Raw genomic sequence first — 26,305 nt, 5'->3', positions numbered from 1 at the left:
TTGAGAGCAGGGACATCGGGAGGACTTGGGGGGAGGTGGCAGAGGATTAAAACATATGAACACTGCAAGGACTCTGGGGTGAATTACCGGGGGTAGAAAAGATCAAGGTTTTCGATGGGGGAAGATAAGAGATGGTGGTGAACAGCTGTTTTAAAGACCTGGAGGGAGGAGTGGGATTGAAGGGAGTGGGGGAGTTTGTTCCAGAGGTGGGAGAAAAGGGGAATGAAAGAATGAAGGTGAGCAGAGAGCCTAGACTTTGGCAGTTTAACCAGAAGAGGGTTGCAGGCAGATCTTGTGCGACCTGAAGGAATATTGGGGGGACAGAGCACAGAGAGAGCTGGGGGAGCAAGGCCGGAGAGGAGTCGGTAGAAGACAGAAAGAGGTTGAATCGGTCTCCACTCTCTTTGCTTGGATTTTTTTCCCGATGTTTAAAATCATTATTCTATTAAAATTGAAGCATCAACTTGATTGCTGCGGGGTGTATCGTTTTCTATTAACTATCCCATTCCTAAAGGATGTCATATACCCTTATCCCCGTATTCCCTTTTAATAAACCCATTTTAATTACACGAGATGTTTTCCCACCTTTTACCTCCAGTGTGCTGCCTTGTTCGGCCTCAGATCGATTCTTGGGTTTTAAAAATTAAAAGGAACAGTTATTTGAACGCAGTATACATTTAGTAAGCTCAACGATCTTCTGGAGCAGCCAAAGCTCCTGATGCCTCAGCGACGTTTGTCAGAGCCGTTGATGCGACAGAAGCTTGACTGTGTGCACACTGTATAAACTGATCAATCCTTCGACATGATGTTGAATTCAAGCCTTTCATTCATAATAATCAACCAAACCAAGTGGAGCTGTGCTGTGTGTTCTGTGCATGGTTCTGCTTACCTTCATGCATCTTAGGAGCATTCTTCAGCTCCCAGAGAGAAAAAGCACAAGGTTCCTGCTTTACACACTCATTGCTCAAAGCAACCTGGGAACTCTGAGAGAAGTCACTTTGAAAATCTTCCATCTTCACTGGATGAACCAGATCTGCAAACAATATGATCTCATGTTATTTAAGTAAAGAGATAAAATGAATACCAAAAAAACAAGGAGAAAAAGACATCAAATGTCGAAGTCCCTGCGGTTTTAGTTATTTTTCTGTGCAGAGTTGAAGGCCGCCAGTCGGCCATCTTTGCTCAGATTACAAAACAAAATCTTTTGCATATGTATACTCTCATGTATTGTCTATGTGGCAAGTGTAAACAAAATTCATCCATGCATGTCCAAGAAATGGTTGGAGACACATTTAAGTAATACACTGGCTGAAAGTCGGCCATCATTGTTCTGATTTCGAAAAAAAATGACATGCATATGTAAGCCATCATTCATTATCTGTGTGCCAAGTTTGAACAAGATCGGTAAATGCATCTTTGAGAAATGGTTGAAGAAATTCCCTTTTGATAAACCCATTTTAATAATGACACGTTTTCCCAAACTTTTACCTCACGCATGTTACACCGCCTTGTTCAGCGTGATTATTGGGGTTTTCAACATCAGGTTTTGTTTTTACAACTAAAATAGCCGCTAGCCAGACATCTTTGTTCGCATTGTGAATCAAAATTATTTGCACATGCAGTATATATCTTCATGTGTTGCCTTTGTGCCAAGTATGAACAAATTAGGTCCACATATGCCAGAAATATGGTTGAGGACGGATGTATTGACGCGTGGATGGACGGAAAAGACCCAATGATATACAAATGTGCTTGTGATATACAAGCTGGAGGTAGAAGAGGCAATTTGCATCAGATGTTGTCATTGTGACAATAATGTCGGGCAAAATGTGATCATCACTCGTGTAAGGGACCGTGTGGTAACTGTGATCTCATCCAATGATCAAAGGGTGTGTTTGCACATTGCATTTAGTTGATCTTGAGAAAGGCATCACTGGGCTTGTATGTCCTGAAGAAGTTTCTGGCTGTTAACAAATAGCAAGTGCAACCATTTCACAAAAGGAAAAAGAAAGAAAGATAGAAGCGCATCCAACTCCAAGCACTTTGGCGCACCCTGCTACGTACATGGCGAACGCACAAATATTATTACCCTCGCTCGAGGGTGTTGCATTTGAGTCAGTTTATCTGTCTGTTTGTCCGCACACAATAAATATGATTTTCTCTGCAACCGTTGGTCCGATTGACAGGACATTTTCACCATAGGTGCGTCTCCTCCTGTATAAGTTTTAAATGACAATTATGACGTCATATGTCATGTGGTACAGTCCCCATCTTGGAAAAACCGAAAAACTTTGCACCTCCATATCTCCGAAAGCACTGCATCGAAAAAATTGAGACGTGGCTCATTGTAATGAAATCTCCATGCGGGATAACATATGTTAAGGACGATGTCATAATTGCCTCCATTATGACGTCATAATTTGACAAGTACAAAACCTCATCCGATCAAGATGAAATGTCTTGAGCGTCATCTGGGGATACATTGGTGGAGAAAAATAAATAAAATAATGATTACGTCATTGGTCACGTGGTTGGGCCGCCATATTTGTTCAAACACAAAAGCCTTAAAATCACTAAAAACATGTGCTGGTGAGGGTCTGCAATCTCTCCTCGCTGTTTCTTGTTGAGAGATGCAATGTTTACCTCTCGGGGGACAATGGACGAGTTCAGGATCAACCATCAGCTTCCTATCAACATTTGAAATTACAAAGTCATGCCGTTGTGTTTTGATGTTATCTCCATCAATGGGATTGCAAGTTTGTAACCGAATGATTTCGTCACAGCCGTCAATAAGTGCATATTCCCCAGAAATATCTCGACAAATATTGTGATGTTTCATCGTGTTGAACGAATTTGGTTTAATATTGAGCTGGGTATTTAAGTTGTTAGATGCCCTTAATGTAAGTAGAGAGAGGGGGAAGGTGGGGGTAAAGGAAAAGAAAAGAAAAGAAAAGAAAAAAGAAAAGAAAGAGAGACAGAGACAGAGACAGAGACAGAGACAGAGACAGAGACAGAGAGAGACAGAGACAGAGAGAGACTGACTTTTTAGTCCTTTTATTACAAAAATATAAAAGTAACAATATACACATTTTGCAATGAAATCAATAATGCCAACAAAAAGAAAAAAGAAAAAGGAGGAAGAAGAAGAAGCACCCAATGATCATCAAATAAGAAACAATCAGTATCTCATAACAGTATTCTCAATTCGTTTTCTTTAACCTCACAAAAACCACCAACACACCAAGTATCAACAAAGTTTTGAAAATTTCCGGCCTCGTTGGAAAGGGTAAACTCAAGTTTCAATCTTGCTGAGACTAATGCATTAAAAGACAACATGATATTGCAGTGCTCTATCGGTTTGCCAGATAGTTTGTCTTTTCTTGTCAAATAAACAGCAAGTTTCGCAGTTGCTATTAGGAAACTAAACAGTTTAGATGCAGGATTCTGTTTAGGAGCAAAACCAAAGACGAAATTTCTCAAAGAAAAAGTAACATGCATTTCGTGTGCAATGTAATTCAACCAATGAAACAAAGGAAATAATCGGATACAGTCTATGAATGCATGAAACAAGTCCTCATTGACTGTACAGAAGGGACAACAAACAGATACAGGAGAAAAATGTCTAATAAACGTGTTGGAGGGAACAATCCAGTGGGCCAAACACCACTGGAGATCACCTGTTCTTTTGGATGTGGGCTCACTATACATGGCTTCCCAGATAGGTTCGGAGGGGGGTCCTCCGGGTAACAATCCTTTCCATCGGGTAACTCCATTTAACGAAGGGTTCCCATTTAACAGCTTGAGGCACATCTTATAGATGCCCTGCTGTCCATTGTCTGGAAAAGCTTTGACCCATCGCTAACAGGGGGCAAATCATTTTGAATGGGTTCAACAATCAATTTAGGCACTGTCGGCTCATTTTGATCTTCTTCTGTACCTCGAGTCCAAGTAGGCCGAGTTGCCGTCCCACCTGAATCATTTTCCTCAAAATTTTTGCAATCATCCTATGGGACCAAATCCCTGTCAGGTCGGCGATTTCACTTACGGATTTCCAACCATACCCTGAGTCATGTCGGAAATGCCGCACCTTCACGATACCAGCTGCTATAAAGTGTTGGCAAAAATCTCGACTCTTTGGAATGTCGGGAAAGAGAGGGTTATAGAACAAAGGCTCGTGTGCCAGCATTTTCGTTACATATGTGTCCGCCTGACGACTCACAGAAAGGCTCTGCCAGGCATTTAAGAGGCTTTGGTAAAAAGCAGGGAGAACCGATATGTCGACATGTTGGAGGTTCATTTGAAAAAGTTCAAACCCGTACCCGAGCCTACCCGCTCGCTGCAGTACAAGGCGTGCAGGGAGCCGGCCTGGCAGATGTTCCATGTAGAAGAGACGTTGAATGGACCGCAGCCGGAAGGCCATTAGGCAGGCTTTGATGTCGACGAGGTTGTGGCCACCCTCAGCCAAGGGGCGACATATCACATCGGGTCGTAGCCAGTGGTAGCCTCCCCAGAAGCAGTCCACCAGTTTGCCCTGGAGTGCTTTGAGTAGGGCCTCCGGCGGTTGCAGGCAGATGAACCTATGCCACAACATTGTGGCAACTAAGTTGTTGATCACTAGCACACGGCCCTTGAAGGACAAATGAGGTAAAACCCTTTTCCATCGGTTCAATCTTTCTCCCACTTGCTCAATTACCCCGTCCCAATTTCTCTGAGCATACTGTGGGGAACCAAGGAATATGCCCAAGTACTTAATTCCCTCACTTCCCCACAGCAACCCTGCGGGGAGGGATGGGGGCGGCTGTGGTACAGGCTGAAGAAGGTTGCGATAAAGGGAGGGTATCCATAACGTCTTGCTCTTGTTCCAATTGATTTTTAAAGAGGAGGCAGCGTGAAACTTTGATAGGCACCCAACAAGGATATCAATATCATCCTTATCTTTTACAAAGATGCAGACGTCATCCGCATAAGCACATAGGGTTAGCGGTGCACTCATGGGAGAAAGTGCTATTCCAGAAATCTTCTTTCTCAGTAGATTGAGAAGAGGCTCTAAAGAGAGAGCAAACAATAAACCAGAGACTGGGCACCCTTGCCGAACCCCTCTCCGAACCTTGATGGGGGGAGCCAGCACATTATTAATCTTAATTAAACTAAATACATCTGTGTATAGCAAGGAAATATAGGAACGAAAGTTTGCTCCGAGGCCGCATGCCTGTAACACATGATGCATAAACTTATGGTCGATACTGTCAAATGCCTTTTCAAGATCAAGCGACATCATTCCAAAGTGTTCTTTAACACAGTTACCATCAATGAGATCTCTGATGAAAGAAATATTATCATGGATGGATCTTCCAGGAACACAGTAACTCTGTTCTGGTAGTACTAGATCACCAATAACCTTTTTTAGTCGATTAGCTAGTACTTTTGAAAAAAGCTTGTAGTCCGTGCACAGCAGGGAGATCGGTCGCCAGTTCACCAAAAGTCGGGGATCTTCAGTTTTCGGGAGCAAGCACACTACGGCTCTTCTTAGACTCAGCGGCATTATACCAGTCTGTATAGAAGTGTCCAAAACATTCAGCAACTCAGGGCCTAAAAGGTCCCAAAATGTCAGAAAGAATTCGGGAGGTAGACCGTCAATACCCGGAGCTTTCCCTGAATCCATGGCAGCAAGAGCACAGGTTAGCTCAAGGAGGGTGATTGGTAGGTCAAGCTCCAACCGTTGAGCCTCAGTTAGGGAGGGGAAGTGAGAGGTTAAATCCATCATTGTATCATTACAAACAGTCTGCTCCTCAAAAAGTTTTGTAAAGAATTCAATAATGTTTATTCTAACATCATCCTCATTGACAACAACGTTGCCTCTTGAGTCCAAAACAGAAGAGATTAGCCGTGATGGCTTGCTTAAGGATTCTAAATGAAAGAAAGACTCGTTTGGGGTGTCTGATAATTTTACATTCTGTATTCTAAGTCTAATTAATGTACCGGCTGCTTTCTCTTGAACTAACTCCCTTAAAAGAGCTTTCTTTACAAGCAATAACCGGTAATTGGCGTCATTATTTTCATGACCCAATTTACTCTCCAATTGTAGAATATCTAATTCCAACCGGGCCATTGTAATGTGCTTGTCGTTTGTGCTGTGTGATTGGAAACATTGACAAAAAACCCGAATTTGAGATTTCATGTTATCCCACCATATGCTGGATGAAGAAAAGGTAGATTTCTTTGATACTAGACTTGCCCAGAAAACACGAAAGGCTTCTTTAAACATACTATCTTCTAGAAGTCTAACATTAAACTTCCAATAAGCGCTCCTATTTGCGGGTTGAAGAAAGGAAAGGTTTAGGGTTACCATATGATGGTCTGAAAACACGGAAGGGAAAAGATTTGAAGAAACCGCAGTATTTTTAAAGGGTACGTTGATGTACCATCTGTCAAGCCTTGCCAAGGATACTCGACTATTGGCGCATCGACACCAGGTGTACTGGGATGTGTTTGGGTGGTGCAACCGCCAAACATCAACGAAGCCCATTGTGCTAAAAAAATTGGATAAGTGTATATGGGACTCAGGATGGGGTTCGACAGAGTTTCTGTCAACCGATGGGTCGAAGGTGCAATTGAAATCACCTCCGACACACACACAATGATCAAAATCAACCGATCTTAAGTGATTTATCATTGAGGTGAAGAAGGACTTATGCTCTACGCTATCACTTGGCGCATACACATTAAAAATGGTGTAATGGAAGTTATGGCTTTCTAGTTTGAGAGAGCTAAGCCGACCATTTATTACCTCCTGAAAATGGCATGACTCACACACGAGGCCTGGCTTCAGCAAGAAGCCGATTCCAGCAGATGAAGCCGATTCCAGCAGATGAAGCTGATAAATTGCTGAAATAGCATTGGCTCTTCAAAAGTTGATGCCAGTTATGTTCCACATTTGGTGTGATGTGAGTTTCTTGAAGTAAGATCACATCCACCTTTTTCCGTTGAAATATGTTTTTTTACTTGAACCTGGCGGAGGTGGCTAGCACCACCACCGTTAATATTTAAAGTTTCAAGTTTTATAGTTTTCATCCTGTATTGATGAAATCAGCCTGTGGCTGGGAACACTCTACACCTGCACGTGTGATGAATTTTCTTAACCTGTGGTATTGTGACTTATTCAGGTCAAATTGTTCAGGCGTTTTAATTATGGATTTTGCAGTATGGATGAATGCAACCAAATCGTCAAAATAGTCTTTAATGACAATGTTACGCTGTCTGTACGTTTCGGCTAGAAACGACACGATGTGTTGGGGGGGTATCTGTGACTGAGATGCTGATGACTGTGACAGCTCAGTCACTTCCACCTCGTCCTCAGACTCTGACAAGTCTGATAATGTCCCACCTGGATCTTGGGCCTTACTTGCAGCTCTCACGAGCTCCTCTGGAGGCATCTCCTGAGATTTCGTTGGGTACTCTGGTACACACTCACGAGCAGACTGGTGCTTACTTTCTTTATGTGTGCTTTGGCAAATGGCTGCAGATCTCTGCGTAGCCGGGGTTACGATTTCTGTTTGTAAGACAGAGCAATTTGTTTGGTCACCAGTCCGCTCAGCTACTGGAGGGGGGGACCGGTAGGGCTTCGCGTTCAGGCTCAAAAATGGCCGCATTGTTCGGATCAATGTAGGCTTTATTCTCAGAGCCTGGGAAATCAGTAACATCCTCTTTTCCACTTTGGCGTTCGATATTTTCGTTTGCTGTAAACGTTTTGCCCTCTTTTGCAGAGACAGTGTCTCTGCCCAAAACAGCCTTCTTTATCGCACCATCGGAGCTATTTGTTAGTGGTCCTTTCCGTTTTTTGGTCAGTATGACAAGTTCTTCATTCATGGGTTCGCCAGCAGTACTAGCATCACCAAGTGCCATCTCACTGGGTTTGGGTAGCACCGGTGCGTCGGGAAGCACGGTCGGGGCATCGGGAAGCACGGTCGGGGCGTCGGGAAGCACCGTCGGGGAGCACGGTCGGGGCGTCGGGGAGCACGGTCGGGGCGTCGGGGAGCACGGTCGGGGCGTCGGGAAGCGCGGTCGGGGCGTCGGGAAGCACGGTCGGGGCGTCGGGAAGCACGGTCGGGGCGTCGGGAAGCACGGTCGGGGCGTCGGGAAGCACAGTCGGGGCTTCGGGTAGCACGGCTGGGGCTTCAGGTTGCACGGTTGGGGCTTCGGAAAGCGTAGTCGGGACCTCGGGAAGCACAGTTGGGACATCAGGAAGCACAGTCGAGGCGTCGGGAAGCACGGTCGGGGCTTCAGGTAGCATGGTTTGAGCATCAGGAAGCACGGTTTGAGCGTCGGGGAGCACGGTTTGAGCGTCGGGGAGCACGGTTTGAGCATCGGGGAGCACGGTTTGAGCGTCGGGGAGCACGGTCGGGGCGTGAGGAAACACGGTCGAGGCGTGAGGAAGCACGGTCGAGGCGTGAGGAAGCACGGTCGAGGTGTGAGGAAGCACGGTCGATGCGTGAGGAAGCACGGTCAAGGCGTGAGGAAGCACGGTCGAGGCGTGAGGAAGCACGGTCGAGGCGTGAGGAAGCACGGTCTAGGCGTGAGGAAGCACGGTCGGGGCGTTTTCTTTTTTACAGCCCACATCGGTGTGTCCCAATTTGCCGCACTTCGTACAAGATGCTTTGGGACAAAACCTTTTAACGTGTCCGAAGGCTCCACAAAGGAAGCACGTTAAGGTGCCTGACGAAGCGTACATTTGATATTGATGAGCATTTACCGAAATTTTAAACGAGATGTTTAGTCCTGTATCGTCACCGCGATCAGGAAGCACCATGAATACTTGTCTCCGGAAACTCATAACATGTTTCACTCGTTCATCCCGACATCCCAGGGGAATCATCGAGATTCGGGAAACAACAGTTCCATACCGGGTCAGAACAGCCATTAACTTATCATCTGTGATAAACGGAGCGACATTTGAAATAACAACTTTAATCGCCGGGGTGTCCATCGGGGAAACCATGACGAACTGCCCACCTTTCAATGACAGGCCGGTACTAACAACATCATGCACGAACTTCTCGTCCGACACGAAAACAACAAACTTTTGGTTCATCCGCGACGCGGCGCGGACATTTTCATCGCCGATAACATTCCCTACAGCTAGGATAATGTCCTCGGTAGGAACACCTTCGGGAGGGACACACACGAAAGCATGCTTCCTTGTTAGGGTTTCAAACCCTTCCTGCCGTGCACGAACACTCGCCATAACGGCGATGTCTCACCTTTCCACCTTGACCAGGCGGAAAGGACACAAAATAAATAAAGTCGAAATGAAATAATAAATAATAAAGTTCTCACGACGCGAGTAAGGTAAACAGCACCGACGGAGCAGGTAAACTGAACCGAACGGGTCTGCTCTCACCTTTGGGCTCTTCTCTCACTCTCTCTGTCTCAAGGGAGGGAAAGAGGGACAGGTGGTAAAGAAGGACACGACAAAGGAGCGATGGGAAAGGAAGGAATGGGGGGGGGGGGAACAACACAACACAAGCACTGAGCTACAGCACACGAACACGAGTGCACGCCATCTTGCCACGCTCAACACACGAATGGCCAGCAAGGAGCGAGAGCGAGAGAGAGAGAGAGAGAGAGAGAGAGAGAGACAAGCTCCCATACAATGGACACTCATCAATGTCTGCCAATGGGACAAGCAGAATGTTGTTGTGGTTAAGACCTGTGTCTTGAAAAGTTGATTCATCTCCAAACTCAGCCTTCACCTTCACTTTCACAATAAAACCTGAAACAAACAAAAAAAATCTCATTAAAACGAAAACAATGGTTCGACTGAAACAAAATGTTTTTTTTATAAAAATGTTGAAAATAAATGAGAAATTATTTCAAACTCGAGAGATTCTCATTATAGCACAAGCAGTGCTGGATATTACTGCATCAAGAGTCATTTTCAGGGTTTTGATGAAAGCATCTCACTATAATTCACCAAATGTCTGTCCGTCTGTTCGAAGGTACCGCAAAAAGGGCTCAACCGATCTAAACGATATTTTGTGTGGGTAATCCTGGGATCTCCATGAGTAAAATAGGCTATTTAGTTTTCCCAATTTCAGCTTTGGTCTCCAGTATTCTCAGGTTTGGACTCCCACATAACATTCACATGCGCATAACGTCCATTGTGACGATGTTCTCATTGTGACGATGTACGTGTTCACGGTAGTGTTTGGCGTGACCGTGTGAAGGTAATTTAAAAGCTGAATGCCTCAACTCTGTGTTTGCCTCTAAATCTTGTGTCCCAAACCCATCCCTCTCTGTACCCACCGTACCCAGTCGTACCCAGCTGCTCCTGGACTCTGTGTCCTTTCCTCCTGCCAAGGTGGAAAAGTTTCTGTCAACCCTCGACTCTGATTCTGCAACTGGACCTGACTGCATCAGCCCACGGGTCCTAAAATCCTGTTCTTCCGCTCTTTCATTCCCTCTCTCTGTTCTCTTCACCCTCTGTTTTGCTCAAGGTCATCTGCCATCTGCTTGGAAATCAGCCAACATCACCGCTTTGCACAAAAAAGGTGCAAAAACAGATCCTAGCAACTACAGACAAATCAGCCTTCTCCCAATTATCAGCAAAGTCATGGAATCCATCATTGCTTCGGATATGAAATCTTTCCTCTTCTCCAATGGCTTGATCTCTGATCATCAATTTGGTTTCAGACCTGGTCACTCGACTCTGGACATGCTGCTTCTGCTGTCTCAACAATGGATGGAGGTCCTCAATGCCAAACAGGAAATTAGAGCTGTCTCCCTTGACATTTCACGTGCCTTCGATACGGTCTGGCACCCCGCTCTGCTCACCAAACTCTCCTCCTTTGGTATCCATGAAAATCTCCACGCATGGCTGGCGGAATTCCTCTCTAGTCAGAGTCAACGTGTGGCCCTGAATGGGTTTCTCTCATCTCCTCTTCCTGTTCAGGCTGGAGTTCCCCAAGGCAGTGTTCTGGGCGCTGTGCTTTTTCTGGTCTTCATCAATGATCTCTCTGACTCTCTTGAAAATCCTCTCTATCTCTTTGCTGATGACTCTAATCTCTGTCGCTCCATTCCTCATCCCTCAGATCGGCAGTCTGCAGCCTCCTCACTCTCTGCAGACCTGGACAAAATCACAGACTGGGCAAACAAGTGGAACATGTCTTTCAATCCTGACAAATCTCACACTCTTACGATGTCTCTCCGAAAAGACCGACTGGACAACCCTCCCATCCACTTTCTGAATAATCCACTCCCAGAAGTTCTGCCACTCAAGCTTTTGGGTCTCACTATCTGCCATGATCTTTCCTGGGAAAACCACATTTCAAATCTGGCCTCCAAAGCCAGTCGCCGACTGGGCATCCTCCGTCGTGCGAAGTCCTTCCTTGGCACACCTGAGCTCCTCACCACATACAAGGCTTTCATCCGCAGCTCAAAGGAATACTGCTCTCCCCTCTGGGCTGGTGCTCCTGCCTCACACCTAGCTCGTCTTCACGCTGTTGAAACCAAAGCGTTCAGAATCATTGGAATCTCCGGCGATGAAGCTAACTCCAAGGGCCTTTCACTCACTCACCGCAGGCAGGTTGGTGGTCTTTCCGTCTTCTACCGACTCCTCTCTGGCCTTGCGCCCCCCCCCCCCAGCTCTCTCTGGGCTCTGTCCCCCAAATATTCCTACAGGTCGCACAAGATCTGCCTGCAACCCTCTTATGGTTAAACTGCCAAAATCAAGACTCTCTGCTCACCTTCACTCCTTCATTCCTCTTTTTTCCCGCCTCTGGAACAAACTCCCTCACTCGCTTCAATCCCACTCCACCCTCCAGGTCTTTAAAACAGCTGTTCACCACCATCTCTTATCATCCCCCATCCAAAACCTTGATCTTTTCTACCCCTGCTAATTTCACCCCAAATCCACTTTTTTGAAATACCAACTTCTGTCCTGGAAGTCCTTGGTGTTCTTGTGTTTTATACTTCTCCAAACCCCCCCCCCCCCCCCTTCCCACGCCTCCTCCCCCCAAGCCCTCTCCCTTCCACACATCTCCCTGCTTTCAAATGTTGTGTTTGTGTGCTTCCCCTTCTCTCCCCATCTTGTCTTCCGCTCCCTCTTTTTATATATTTTGTATGTCTGTTTGATTTGTTTGTGAAATAAATGTTTGCTCTTTCACGAGCCTCGATTCTGTATTCAAAAAAAACAAAAAAAAAAATTCGTAATGTTTTTCGTTTCGTAATCCTTTCATGAACGTTTCATGTTTAAGGAATGTTTGATGTTTCATGAACGTTTAATGCCTAGTGGGGGGGCCAATGTAGCAGATTGAAATGCCCGGTGAAATTGCTTGTTAATTTTTGGACACTGGTTGGGCTGTCTTTAGGGATGATATAAGTTCTAGAAAAAATATGTCTCCAATTGTTTCAAGTTCTTTATGGCGGCCATTTTGGATTTTCAAAATGGCGGATGTCGAAAACGTAAAATTCCATTATCTTGGCTTCTAAATGACCTAGAGTTTCGATTCTGGTGTCCAGTTGTACATTTTTGGGGATAGAGAATTGAATGAAACCTTCTTTAATAACCTACAAGGGATAAAAATAGGTTTTTATGGCACAGCCGAACCAGTGTCCAAAATCTAACTTAATGCACATCTATCTTAATTGTTATTTGTTATTTGTATGTTCCAGATTCGTGACCCTGAGCTATGATGGAGCCAAAAAGCAAGAAAACCAAGAAAGAAACTGATTTCACACTTTGCATTCAGTGCCAGGATCCCCAAGGTGCACTAGTGACTGAGCCAGCACTGGGCTCATATGCAAAGTTTCTCCAGTTCATCCAGGAGAGGGCACGATATGGTGATGCCGACTTCAAACAGATCAGCGAACGATTAAGCTGTTTCACTGCCACTGACTTGAGGAACAATAAAGCAAAGTGGCACCGGGCATGTTATGGATCTACATGCAACACTGCTCACCTGGAGCGTGCTAGAGTTCGCCACCAGAAAGCCTGCGAACATGGCGACACCCAGCATCTTCATAAGAGGTGTGGACGTCCTTCTTCTGCACCTGCCGCTGCAAGTACCTCAGGTTCTACGCAAGACGAGACTCTTCGCTTCACACGTTCATCATCAACTCCATTCAACAGAGACCTTTGTTTCTTCTGTCAAGAGGTCACTAAGGAAAGTGTACATGTTGTATGCACGTTCAATGCAGGTAAACAGCTGAAGAAAGCTGTTGAAGAAGGCAGCAACCACAAGTGGAAAGTTCAGCTGAGTGCTGCCATCAGTGCACATGATGCTCATGCGATCGACGTCAAGTATCATCTCCCATGCTGGGTGCAGAATGTCCAACGTGCTCCCAAGAGTGGGACATCAAGTGATGACAAAGAACACATACTGCAAGAAACTAATGTTATCAAAATAGCCGCAGACATTGAGTTTGTCAGCCTTGTTCGCTCTCTACTCCAAGCTGGTGAAATTCTCAACATGTCTGACCTGAAGTCGGTTTACTCCAGGATTCTTGACAATAATGGTGTGCACAATGTCCCATCACCTACTAACCAAGGCATGAAGGAGAAAATCAACTCTCACATTGATGACGTTCACTTCATGAAACCAAAACGTCGAAACGAGTCAGACTGTGTATTCTCCACTGCCGTGCGTGATGCAGCTGTCGAAGATGCAATGACGAAGACAAATGAAAAAAACATCGAACAACTGTTTGAGAGTGCCTCTGTTCTCCGCAGTGCCATTGCTTGTCAGAACAAGCACCCATGGCAATTTGAAGGAGAAATGAACACTGATGATGCTGAAAAGCATGTACCCAAAGTACTCTATGCTTTCCTCCGCTGGCTACTGGAAGGACCAGCCACGAGCATTGAGCCAGAGACTATGCGCTCAGCCACTATTCATCGAGATGTTATAACCATCAGTCAGAACATCATGTACGGCTACAAGTCAAAACGCCAAGTCACGTACAAGCCCAAAGAGCCAGATGCACCATTCCGCCATCGCTTAGAATGGCCACAGCAGCTTGCCGTTGCCATTGTAGTCCATCAGTCCACCAGAAACAAGAAGCTTCTGGATTTCCTGCATGGGTTCGGTCTGTCTGTTGATTATAGTCGGATCTTGCGGTTGGAGACACAGCTGGCCAACTCAGTCATAGAGTCTACGACAGAACAGGGTGTATACTTTCCAAGAACCATGCGCATAGGGACGTTTGTCTTCTTTGCAGTGGACAACAGTGACTTCAATGAAGACACACCTGATGGGAAGCGGACACTCCATGCTACAGCCTGGGCACTCTACCAACGACGGGAACATGCACCCTCCACAGATGAACATAGAACACTGACACTACATGACCGAAAGGCCAGACACCGCTCACTCAAGGTTCTGACTGCTCCAGACTTTGTTCCTTTCCAAGCACCAAACAAACAATCTGCCACAGGTACCACGTATAGCTTCAAGACACGGTCAAACCCAGATGTCACCAAGCCGTACTCTGCGACGGACACAGTGTGGCTACTTTCACGCACAATCATGCGAACAGCTGAAGCTGAGGACGTACAAGACGACATCATCCCACCAGATGACCAGCTGCAAGCTGCAGAACCCCAGCATGCTGACCCTGTTGGGTCACTCGTCCACGATCCAAAACAACCACCTGGCAGTAGGATCAAGCATCACGATATCCCAACTTGGACAGCCTACAACTCACTGCTCTCCTCTTCGAAGCCTCTGACAGAGGTCAACGCCCTGCCATTGGTAGCAGCACCAGCCCATGAATGGCAAACACTGATAACAGTCTTGAAACAGACACAGCAAATCAACTGCATGGTCATGGGTCCCGATAGGAAGACAGTGATCACCTTAGACATGGCCCTGTATGAGCGAGCCAAACAGCTGGAGATGACCAGAGATGACTGCAAAGGCAAGTGGGTACTGCGACTAGGGGAGATGCACACTGTGATGGCTGCACTGAGGGCTGCTGGGAATGCCATAGAGGACAGTGGTCTTGACGAGGCTTGGTCTGAGGCTGATATCTATGGCCCAACAACGACCAGACAAATACTGGAAGCCAAGCACATGAAGAGGGCTTTGGAGGCCCACATCACCACTGTCCAAGCCCTCTTCGACCTCTATGTGGACGAATTCTTCCAAGAGCATCCCCATCTGAGGGGCCCATGTACCCAGTCAGCACAACAGGTTGCCCAGAGCTGTCATCTACACAACCGAGAGGAGATGACAAGCGCGCAGAACAACATGCTAGCTGTCCTCGAGTCAAACGAAGTCCTGGAGGCCATGGCAAAGTTTGATGAGAGGAAAGAAGCCAAGAGTCCACTGTTCAAGTTTGTGCGACGCTACATGCGGATGATAATGCTGATATACACATTCATCCGTGCCACCCGTGATGGACAATTTGAGCTTCACCTGTCTTCACTGGATGAGATGTGCATATACTTCTTTGCCCATGACAAACAGAAATATGCCAGGCTGACTCCCCGGTACCTTGCAGAGATGAAGGCCCTGAAGATGACAGATCCAGGGATCTACCAAGAGTTCATGGATGGGAACTTCAGTGTCCATAAGAATGAAATCCCCTTCTGTGCTGTAGGTGTGGACCATGCACTGGAGCACATCAACAGGATCATGAAGGTGACAGGGGGTATTGTGGGCATTACCCAGAATGCCAGTGCCCGCGAAAGGTTCTTTCTGACAGCACCAGAGCTGAGTAGGCTTGCTGAAGAAGCCCGACAGATGGCTGGCTCACAATCAGCTACACGCAAGGAGCACCACGACCTATCAACCACAGTCTGGGCTCGGCAGGAAGACAGCATTCGTCGACTGAAGAATGTGATCAGAGAGTCCATGAATCCCATGACGCATGAGGGTGAAGACCTGACGACTATCATCACCAAGGTGGTGATGCCAGCTGAAGTACAGAAGGATGTCTGCAACCAAGATGAGATTGGTCAGAAAGCGTATAACACGTTTGTTGCAGAGCGCATCAACACAAATGAAATCAACCTTTGGGCCAGAATGGGGAAGGTCAAACTGAAGATGTGGAAGAGTGCCAGGAAAGCTGTGAAGCACAAACTGGCAGACAAGGTTGTAGAGCTGAAAGACGACAGGTCACTGTTTGCGCGCATGCTGATCGTGGCCCGCTCATGACCAGAGATCAACTTGAAGGATGCCATAGGTCAATATGAATTCACCGCGCTTCCACGAACCCTCTTTGCAATGGCTGGGACACTACTACCATGCACAGACAAAAGCAAGCTCATGGGCATCCTAGAAGATCTACCCAAGAAGTCAACTGGCACTGGTCAGCAGCCAGACGACGACAATCCTGAACATACTCCACCCCCTCCCAAGAAGGTGACTGTCATAGACGGCATGGCATTAGTGCAAGCAATGGGTAAGCCACAATGGGTCAAAACATGTGCCCAGTGGGCTGGCCATTTCAATGCAACACTGGACTGCAAGACCAACGGGTATGATGAAGTCCACCTCGTGTTTGACCGATATGATCTGCCAAATTCACTGAAAGAGGCCACACGGGAGAGGCGCCAAGGTGGCAAGCCGCCCACTGCTTACCACGTTCAAGACAGCACCCCGATTGGGAAACTGACAGCAAAACAGTTCCTGTCGCACACCAACACCAAAGATGAGCTAACTGTCTATCTGGCAAAGAAAGCTCTGTGTCACTTTGAGGGGACTACCAAGGTCTTCATCGTCACTTCAAGGCAGGATGTCTTCTCCAACTGCATGGATGTACAGCATCTCCGTAGCTCCCAGGAGGAGGCTGATACGAGGATCTTTCTTCACAGTCTAGATGCCGTCCGAAGAGGTGCAACACAGCTGTACATTCAGTCACCTGATACTGATGTATTCATCCTAGCACTCCACCGGTACCATGAACTATGCAAAGACACATACTTCATCACGGGTGTGGGGAACAAGAAGAGGCAAATCTCACTGGAACCAATAGTACATGAACTTGGTGTCAGGAAGGCTGCAGCCCTACCAGGATTCCATGCATTCACGGGAGCAGACCAGACTGGTCGGTTTGCCGGCAAGGGAAAGCTCACATGTTGGCAAGCCCTCAATAGGTGCTCTGTTGAGGTGGTATCTGCGTTTCATGACCTTGGGGCCTCTGAGGAGCTGAGAGCTGACACAGAAAGTGACATTGAGGCATTTGTATGCCAGCTGTATGAGCCTCGTACTACAGTTGTGGATGTGGGCAAGCTGAGGTGGAGACTGTTTACCAAGAAACAGCCAGAGGCACAGAAGCTGCCACCAACACGGGGAGCTTTACATGAAGCCATTGCTCGTGCACATTTCCAGGCCATGGTGTGGCATCAGGCTGATGTACCGGACCCCCAGCTTCCACAACCAACAGAACATGGATGGAGAGCAGAAGGAGATCAGCTGGTGCCCATCACAACCAAGGACCCTCCAGCCCCAGCTGCCATCACACATCTAATCAAATGTAACTGCAAGAAGACCCAATGCATGTCTCACTGCTCATGCAGGTCTCAGCATCTCAACTGTTCTGAGATGTGTATGTGTGGGGCAGATGAAGAGGTGTGTGGTAACACGGGTCAGGAGCGCCCCATGGGAATCGATAACACTGATGATGAGGAGGATGGAGATCCTTCAATGTAACAATGAACACTGCCAACTAAAAATATTGCACAAAGACATTATAAGTGTACATTTGAACACTAAAGTCCAGCCTTTATGTGATTTAGAAGTGAAAATGATGGAAAAAAAATAATATATGTGTTGGCATAAGTGCGTGAAAATCCAAGATGGCTGCCATAAGAACCCTTTTGATCATATGTAGGTGTATAAATGTGTGTTTATTGGATTAAGTATCCGCAAATATGTACATTTGGACACCAAAATTAACACTCTAGGTCATTTAGAAGCCAAGATAATGACAATTTCGGTTTTCAACAAACGCCATTTTGATAATCCAAAATGGCCGCTATAAAGAACTTGAAAAAAATGGAGACATATTTTTTCTACAACTTCTATCATCCCTAAAGACAACCCAACCAGTGTCCACAAATTAACATTTGAATTCAACGGGAAAACATTGGCCCCCCCCACTAGCCCTTCGATGTCCGGGGCCGCACGCGCGCTACACTGGACGGGCCAGCGTGTACCTTTCCCTTCGCCGTCAGGCTCGGGTAAACCGCTGAGCCCCATCCGTGATGGGGACTGGGGCTTGAGACACTGAGACAGTGTCCTTCATTAAAAGTATAATAAACGCTGTCTCCATTGATCTTGCCAAGGCCGTAACAGCCGTAACGTTTAATCTCTACATGAGAGAATTCCACATAGTTATTTGGGCGGTGAATACGCTAACAGATCGCTGTCTCCATCGATCTTGCCAAGGCCGTAACAGCCGTAACGTTTAATCTCTACATGAGAGAATTCCACATTGCTATTTGGGTGGTGAATACACTAACAGATCGCTGTCTCCATCGATCTTGCCAAGGCCGTAACAGCTGTCGGCTCAAAATCCTTTTAACTGTTGATTTGGTACAGTTACACGTATCGTGAATTTGGTACACGTATCAGGAGTACATACGACATAGCGATTGTGAACACTATTATCGATCACGATTCACGATCACGATCATCACGATCATGGTGTATCGATCACGATTTGAAACACGATGGAATAATATTTACCGACATGAACAGTGATGTGGCTTTTATTGAAATTCTAAAGATACTGTTTAGATTTTGATGATTTGCGTGTGATATGATTCAACGGATGTTTATATGAATCGTTTAAAATAAAAAACCCTTCAAGTTCTGATATTTTGCCTTTTCATTTGGGTTTCCAATTGGAGCCCCGCCCATAGGGCTGGTACCGTTGCTCGTTCACATAATTAAAGAGACTGGCCTGCACACAAAAGTCTTACAGTTTATCTCCAGATAGCCAATCATTATGTCACGACGCTCTTACAGATCAATTTTAAAGGTCTGGTAAAACCATGTCATCACAACTGAGTATATTGTAGTAAATCATCTCCATATTAATCGGCTAATGCCATCTATCTGTCCCACCCTGAAACATGGAAACGTTCTTCAGAGAGAGAAAAAAATGATAAAGCAAAGGTGACTTCAAATGAATCCTAAACCTGTTTTTTCAAATTACTCCAATTTTTTTGAAAATTCAATTTTTTTTCGAAGAGACAAAACATTGAAGCCAGGTGGTGAGGAGGCAACAGGGTGTGTGCTGCAAGACCGGTGGGAACCCCGGTGGTATCCCAACCGAACCGGAAGGTATTGCAGAATACGTTGAACAAAGATTACAGGGGAACTCGTGTTCCACTTTCTCCCTCTGACCTGCTGCTCATGTTTCCCCATTCTATCTCTTCCCTGCTGTTCGTGTTTCCCCCATTCTATCTCGTCCCTGCTGTTTGTATTTACCCCATTCTATCTCTTCCCTGCTGTTTGTATTTACCCCATTCTATCTCTTCCCTGCTGTTTGTATTTACCCCATTCTATCTCTTCCCTGCTGTTTGTATTTACCCCATTCTATCTCTTCCCTGCTGTTTGTATTTACCCCATTCTATCTCTTCCCTGCTGTTTGTATTTACCCCATTCTATCTCTTCCCTGCTGTTTGTATTTACCCCATTCTATCTCTTCCCTGCCGTTCGTCTTCCCTCTTTCTCCTTCTTCTCTGCTGTTTGTGTTCCCCCTTTCTCCATCTTCCCTCTTGTCCATGTTCCTACTTTATCCATCATCCCTCCTGTTCATGTTCCCCCTTTCTCCATCTTCCCTCCTGTTCATGTTCCCCCTTTCTCCATCTTCCCTCATGTTCATGTTCCCCCTTTCTCCATCTTCCCTCATGTTCATGTTCCCCCTTTCTCCATCTTCCCTCCTGTTCATGTCCCCCCTTTCTCTATCTTCCCTCCTGTTCATGTTCCCCCTTTCTCCATCTTCCCTCCTGTTCATGTTCCCCCTTTCTCTATCTTCCCTCCTGTTCATGTTCCCCCTTTCTCCATCTTCCCTCATGTTCATGTCCCCCCTTTCTCTATCTTCCCTCCTGTTCATGTTCCCCCTTTCTCCATCTTCCCTCATGTTCATGTCCCCCCTTTCTCCATCTTCCCTCTTGTTCATGTTCCCCCTTTCTCCATCTTCCCTCCTGTTCATGTTCCCCCTTTCTCCATCTTCCCTGCTGTTCATGTTCCCCCTTTCTGCATCTTCCCTCCTGTTCGTGTTCCCCCTTTCTCCATCTTCCCTCCTGTTCGCGTTCCCCCTTTCTGCATCTTCCCTCCTGTTCGTGTTCCCCCTTTCTCCAACTTCCCTCCTGTTCGTATTCCCCCTTTCTCCCTCTTCCCTCCTGTTCGTGTTCCCCCTTTCTCCCTCTTCCCTCCTGTTTGTGTTCCCACTTTCTCCCTCTTCCCTGCTGTTCGTGTTCCCCCTTTCTCCTGATGTTCCCTTTGTTATGTTGTGTTCTGATCTGTTCTGTGTCCGAGGTCTTCCATGAGCCTCGACCATGGATGACAATGAAAACTTGTATTACTATTACTATTACTACTACAACTACAGCTACAGCAATGTGCGTTTGTGGTTCAAACCTTCATGTTGAGGGGACGAATCATCGACCAACTCGGACTTCACCTTCACCTTCACCTTCACAATAACACCTGAAACAAAAACAATCCATTTAAACGAAACTTTCAGGAACCAGCAGAAGGTGACGTGCGGAGAGAACGACACGTACCGGGTCCCGGGTCTTCATCCTCGGGTGGACCGACCCTGGACCCGCGATCTGAGGAAGAATCTCCCGGAACGGAGAGATCTCGGTTCATGGCGCACCGGAGGGGACTGGAGAGTGTAAACACTGTAAAGTGTAGTAAAGTACCGGGATTTAAGGTAGTGTGTGGTCGTGTGTTGCACTCTGACACACGAGTACAAACCACGTGTTCCGGTAAAAATGAACCACGACCACGTGACGCGTTCCTTCCACAAGCGAGACGATCTCATTCGCGATTTCCACACCACAGATTCTCCACGTTAATCACGTGATCGATACCGGGTACCCACGATGTCTTGTTTCCCCTTGTAAACATTTTTACATTACCTTTTGTGTGTGTTTGAACCCTTGGTGTGTGCTGCGCTCGCTTGGAGTAATTGGAACACTGTGCAGTTCTGATTTGATATGCTGTGTTGTGATTGGTACTACGTAATGCGTAGTGACGTCTGGGGGCGAGGCTTCGGTGGTTGCTGGCGGCTCGCCATGATGGCCATGTGTTCTGAGAGCTTGGTATTGTAGCGGTTCCCGCTGAATGTACACAATCGCCTTGCACCTGCCAGGACGCGGCCAGGGCGCGATCGCCATGCCGGGCTCGTCCGGACGGACCCAGACGTGCCTCTCCTGGGCATGCCCGGACTCGCTGTTCCCGGGCACGCCCGAACCTCCCGGGCACGCCCGGTCTCGTCTTTCCCGGGCATGCCCGCTCTCGCCTTTCCAGGGCTCGCCCAGAGCGCTCGGGCACGCCCAGCCTCGACTTGCCAGGCCGCGTCCAGGACGCCCGGGCATGTCCAGACTCGCCTTTCCAGGACTCGCCCTTGACACCCGGGCATGCCCGGTCTCGGTTTTCCCGGGCAAACGCCCGGGCATAAATGTGTATATATATTGCTGCCCGATAAACGGGCTGGTCAGAATACCTGAGCTGTTTTGTTTCAATAAAGCAACTCGGACGAATTCCGTCTTTGGTCGCGTCAATTCTTTCGACTCGCGTTGGAGCGCAGCTCCTTCACTGGTGACCTACCGACATGGACACGGCAGTGCCTCTTAAACTGCCGACCTTCTGGGAGGATCACGCGGCTGTTTGGTTCGCCCAGGCGGACTCCCAGTTCACCCTGCGAGGCATCACCGCTGACGACACCCGCTTCCACCATGTCGTGGCAGCGCTCGGTTCCGCCACCGCGGCCCGCGCTCTGAGCCTCCTCGAGCACCCGCCGGCTGCCGACAACTATGACGCACTGAAGACGCTCCTCCTCGACGCTTTCGCCATCTCACCGGCGGCACGCACACGGCGCCTGCTCTACCTGCCCGAGCTCGGCGACACGCGCCCGTCCGAGCGCATGGACTATATGCTCTCGTTGCTCGGTGAGCACTCTCCGGATTTTCTGTTCCGCGAGCTGTTCCTTCGCCAGCTGCCTCACCTGGTACGCCTCGCCCTGGCTGGCACGTCGATCACCGATCCCCGCGCCCTCGCCAGGGAAGCCGATAAGATCTCCTCGGTGGGCCAACACATCAGCGCAGCTACCTGGAGAACGCTGCCGTCCGAAGCGACGCCCGAGCGCCCTGCGCGGTTGGAGGCCGAACTGCCGGTGCAACGGGCGGCCACCACGCCGCGCCGACCGCTTCCGACATGACGGCCGGGGCCTCCACCTGACCAGGCATGGTGTTATTACCACGTCAGGTTCGGACACAAGGCTCGGACATGCCGACCCCCGTGCACTTTCGGCAAGTCGGGAAACGGCCGGGCCGGCGTTCATTCCCAGCCATGAGCGCCGGCCACTCGGGCAACTTGCTTTTTATTCGGGACAAAGCGTCCGGGCGGCGTTTCCTTTGCGACACCGGCGCCCAACTGAGCGTCATACCCGCCTCCGAGCAGGAGAGGCGGGACGCCGTTTGCGGCCCCTCTTTGGTCGCTGCTAATGGCTCGGCCATACGCACTTTCGGCCTGCGTCACATCACCCTCTGCTTCGGCAGCCAGCGCTTTCAGTGGACCTTTGTGACCGCCTGCGTCCCCATGGCTTTGCTGGGCGCCGACTTCCTCTGCGCGCACGGGCTGCTGGTCGACGTCAAACGTCGTCGCCTTGTCAACGCCAAGACCTTCAGCTCCCTGGCGTGCACGATGAGCAGCTCCGCGCCGACCGAACTGGCGTGCGCCCTCCCGACGGCGAACGAGTTCGCTCGCCTGCTCGCAGAATTCCCGGCCCTCACGCGGCCGACGTTTTCGGCCGTCGCAGTGCGGCATGGGATCGAGCACCACATACCCACTACGGGCCCGCCGGTCTACGCCAGGGCCCGCCGCCTCAACCCGGCCAAGCTCGCCATGGCAAAGGCCGAGTTCGACGCGTTGCAGCACCTCGGCATTGTGCGGCGCTCCAATAGCGCGTGGGCCTCACCACTGCACATCGTGCCAAAGCCGGGGGGGGCGGATGGCGCCCGTGTGGCGACTACCGCCGCCTCAACGACGCTACCACCCCCGACAGGTACCCGATCCCGCACATCCAGGACTTTTCCGCCCGTTTGGCGGGACGGGTCATATTTTCCAAAATTGACCTGATACGGGGATACCACCAGGTACCTGTCCGGGCGGCCGACGTCCCGAAGACGGCCGTCATCACGCCGTTCGGCCTGTTCGAATTTTTGAGGATGCCGTTTGGCCTCAAGAACACGGCCCAGGCGTTCCGGCGCTTAATGGACGGCGTGCTGCGCGACCTGCCATTTCTTTTCGTCTATCTGGATGACATCCTCGTCGCCAGCACGTCCCGCGCCGAGCACCTCCTCCACCTCCGAACACTGTTCGGTCGCCTCAGCAAGCACGGCTTAATTGTCAACCCGGCCAAATGCCACTTCAGCACGACGACCGTTGACTTTTTGGGCCACCGCATCACCAAGACCGGGGCCGTGCCGCTGCCGACCAAGGTCGAGGCCATCACCACGTTCCCGCGTCCCCGTTCCATCAAGGCCCTACATGAGTTCCTCGGCATGGTGAATTTTTATCACCGATTTGTGCCCCGCGCTGCTCAGCTCATGCGGCCCCTTTACGAGGCCCTCCGGGGCAAGCCGGCCAAGCATGACATAGTTTGGTCCGCGGCCATGGACGCGGCCTTCGCGAGCGCAAAACGGGTCCTCGCCGACGCAACGCTGCTGGCTCACCCGGTGCTCAACGCGCCCATCGCCCTCACTACGGACGCCTCCAACTACGCGGTGGGCGCCGTCCATGAACAATGGGTGGACGGGGTTTGGCAGCCACTCGCTTTTTTCAGCCGGCAGCTCCGGCCGAACGAGTTAAAATACAGCACGTTCGACCGCGAGCTGCTCGGTCTATTCCTGGCCGTTCGCCATTTCCGACACCTCCTGGAGGGCCGCCCATTCACGGCCTTCGTCGACCACAAGCCGTTGGTCTACGCAATGGCCAAAGTCACGGAGCCGTGGTCGGCCCGCCAGCAGCGCCACCTCTCCGCCATGTCGGAATTCACCACGGACATCCGGCACGTCGCCGGCAAAGACAACGCCGTGGCCGACTGTCTTTCTCGGGCCAGTGCTAACGCGGTCCACCTCGGCGTGGACTTCGCGCTCATGGCGGCCGACAAGACCACCAACACCTCGGTGCAGGCCCTCCGGGCGGCAGACATGGGCCTCCGCCTGGCCGACATCCCCTTCGCGGGCACTGTCTTGCTCTGCGACGTCTCCCAGGGCCAGCCTCGCCCCATCGTGCCCATTTCCTGGCAGCGCCGCATGTTCGCCTCCATCCACGGCCTTTCTCACCCGGGCCTGAAAGCTTCTCAGAAGCTGGTGTCAGCGCGTTTCGTCTGGCACGGCCTTCGACGGAATGTCCGCGACTGGGCCAACGCCTGCACGGCCTGCCAGCGGGCCAAGGTCCACCGCCACACCCAGGCCCCGCTAGCACCTTTCACCGTGCCTGCACGACGTTTCGACCACGTCCACGTGGACCTGGTGGGTCCCCTGCCCCCATCGCGGGGGTTCACCCACCTGCTCACCATGGTGGACAGGACCACCAGGTGGCCGGAGGCCGTGCCCCTCACCTCCACCACCACCGCCGACGTGGCGCAGGCGTTCATTGCCACCTGGGTCGCACGCTTCGGTGCACCGGCGGACATCTCGTCCGACCGCGGCCCACAGTTCACGTCCGAACTTTGGGGCGTGGTCGCCCGCTTGTTGGGGGTCACGCTGCACCGCACCACGGCCTACCACCCCCAAGCCAACGGGTTGTGCGAGCGGTTTCACCGCTCCATGAAGGCCGCACTCATGGCCGGCCTTCAGGACGACGGTTGGACCGACCGGCTGCCGTGGGTCCTTTTGGGCCTCCGCACGGCCCCCAAGGAGGACCTCCGGGCATCCGCCACCGAGCTCGTCTACGGCCAGCCGCTCCGCGTCCCGGGCGAGTTCGTGCCCGACGCTACCAGTCCCTGGTCCGCCGCACACCAGCGCTCGGGCCTCCAGGAGGCCGCCCGCCGATTTGCCCCTGTGCCAACGTCCCCGCCACGGTGGCCCTCAGTCCTACGTCCCCCCGGCGCTTCGCACAGCGGAGTACATCTTTGTGCGTCATGACGCGCACCGGGGGCCACTCCGGCCGCCGTACGACGGGCCCTTCCGGGTCCTGCGACGGGGCGACAAGTCCTTCGTCGTCAACGTCGGCGGCCGTTCGGACCGGATCTCTGTGGACCGCTTCAAACCGGCGCACGTGGACGTCGACCGACCACCACGGTTGGCCCTTCCTCCGCAGCGAGACCGCCCCCCGTCTACAGTTCCCGCCGCTCGACCACCCACCACCGGATCGGACCCCCCCCCCCCCCACGACCCTCCAGGGGTCGCTTCGGCCGGGTCATCCGGACCCCCCTTAAATTGACCCTGCCGGTGCAGGTCGATTCTGGAGGGGCGTGTGTAGTGGTTCCCGCTGAATGTACACAATCGCCTTGCACCTGCCAGGACGCGGCCAGGGCGCGATCGCCATGCCGGGCTCGTCCAGACGGACCCAGACGCGCCTCTCCTGGGCATGCCCGGACTCGCTGTTCCCGGGCACGCCCGAACCTCCCGGGCACGCCCGGTCTCGTCTTTCCCGGGCATGCCCGCTCTCGCCTTTCCAGGGCTCGCCCAGAGCGCCCGGGCACACCCAGCCTCGACTTGCCAGGCCGCGTCCAGGACGCCCGGGCATGTCCAGACTCGCCTTTCCAGGGCTCGCCCAGAGCGTCCGGGCATGCCCGCTCTCGCCTTTCCAGGGCTCGCCCAGAGCGCTCGGGCACGCCCAGCCTCGACTTGCCAGGCCGTGTCCAGGACGCCCGGGCATGTCCAGACTCGCCTTTCCAGGACTCGCCCTTGACACCCGGGCATGCCCGGTTTCGGTTTTCCCGGGCAAACGCCCGGGCATAAATGTGTATATATATTGCTGCCCGATAAACGGGCTGGTCAGAATACCTGAGCTGTTTTGTTTCAATAAAGCAACTCGGACGAATTCCGTCTTTGGTCGCGTCAATTCTTTCGACTCGCGTTGGAGCGCAGCTCCTTCAGTATCATCTTTAATAAACA

The 26,305-nt window shown here is 50.1% G+C and overlaps 1 pseudogene; it reads right to left on the bottom strand.

Annotated features, from left to right (window-relative positions):
* LOC144891959 (uncharacterized) overlaps positions 1–2,839 on the bottom strand; it is a 116,336-nt pseudogene extending 113,497 nt beyond the window's left edge.
* Between the last annotated feature and the right edge of the window lie 23,466 nt (positions 2,840–26,305).

The sequence above is a fragment of the Myxine glutinosa genome, chromosome 5, assembly GCF_964187855.1.
Source record: "Myxine glutinosa chromosome 5, kmMyxGlut1.1, whole genome shotgun sequence".
Classification (NCBI taxonomy): Eukaryota; Metazoa; Chordata; class Myxini; order Myxiniformes; family Myxinidae; genus Myxine; species Myxine glutinosa.
Note: the sequence above shows the minus strand (reverse complement) of the source record. Positions and strands in the feature narration are given on the sequence as shown.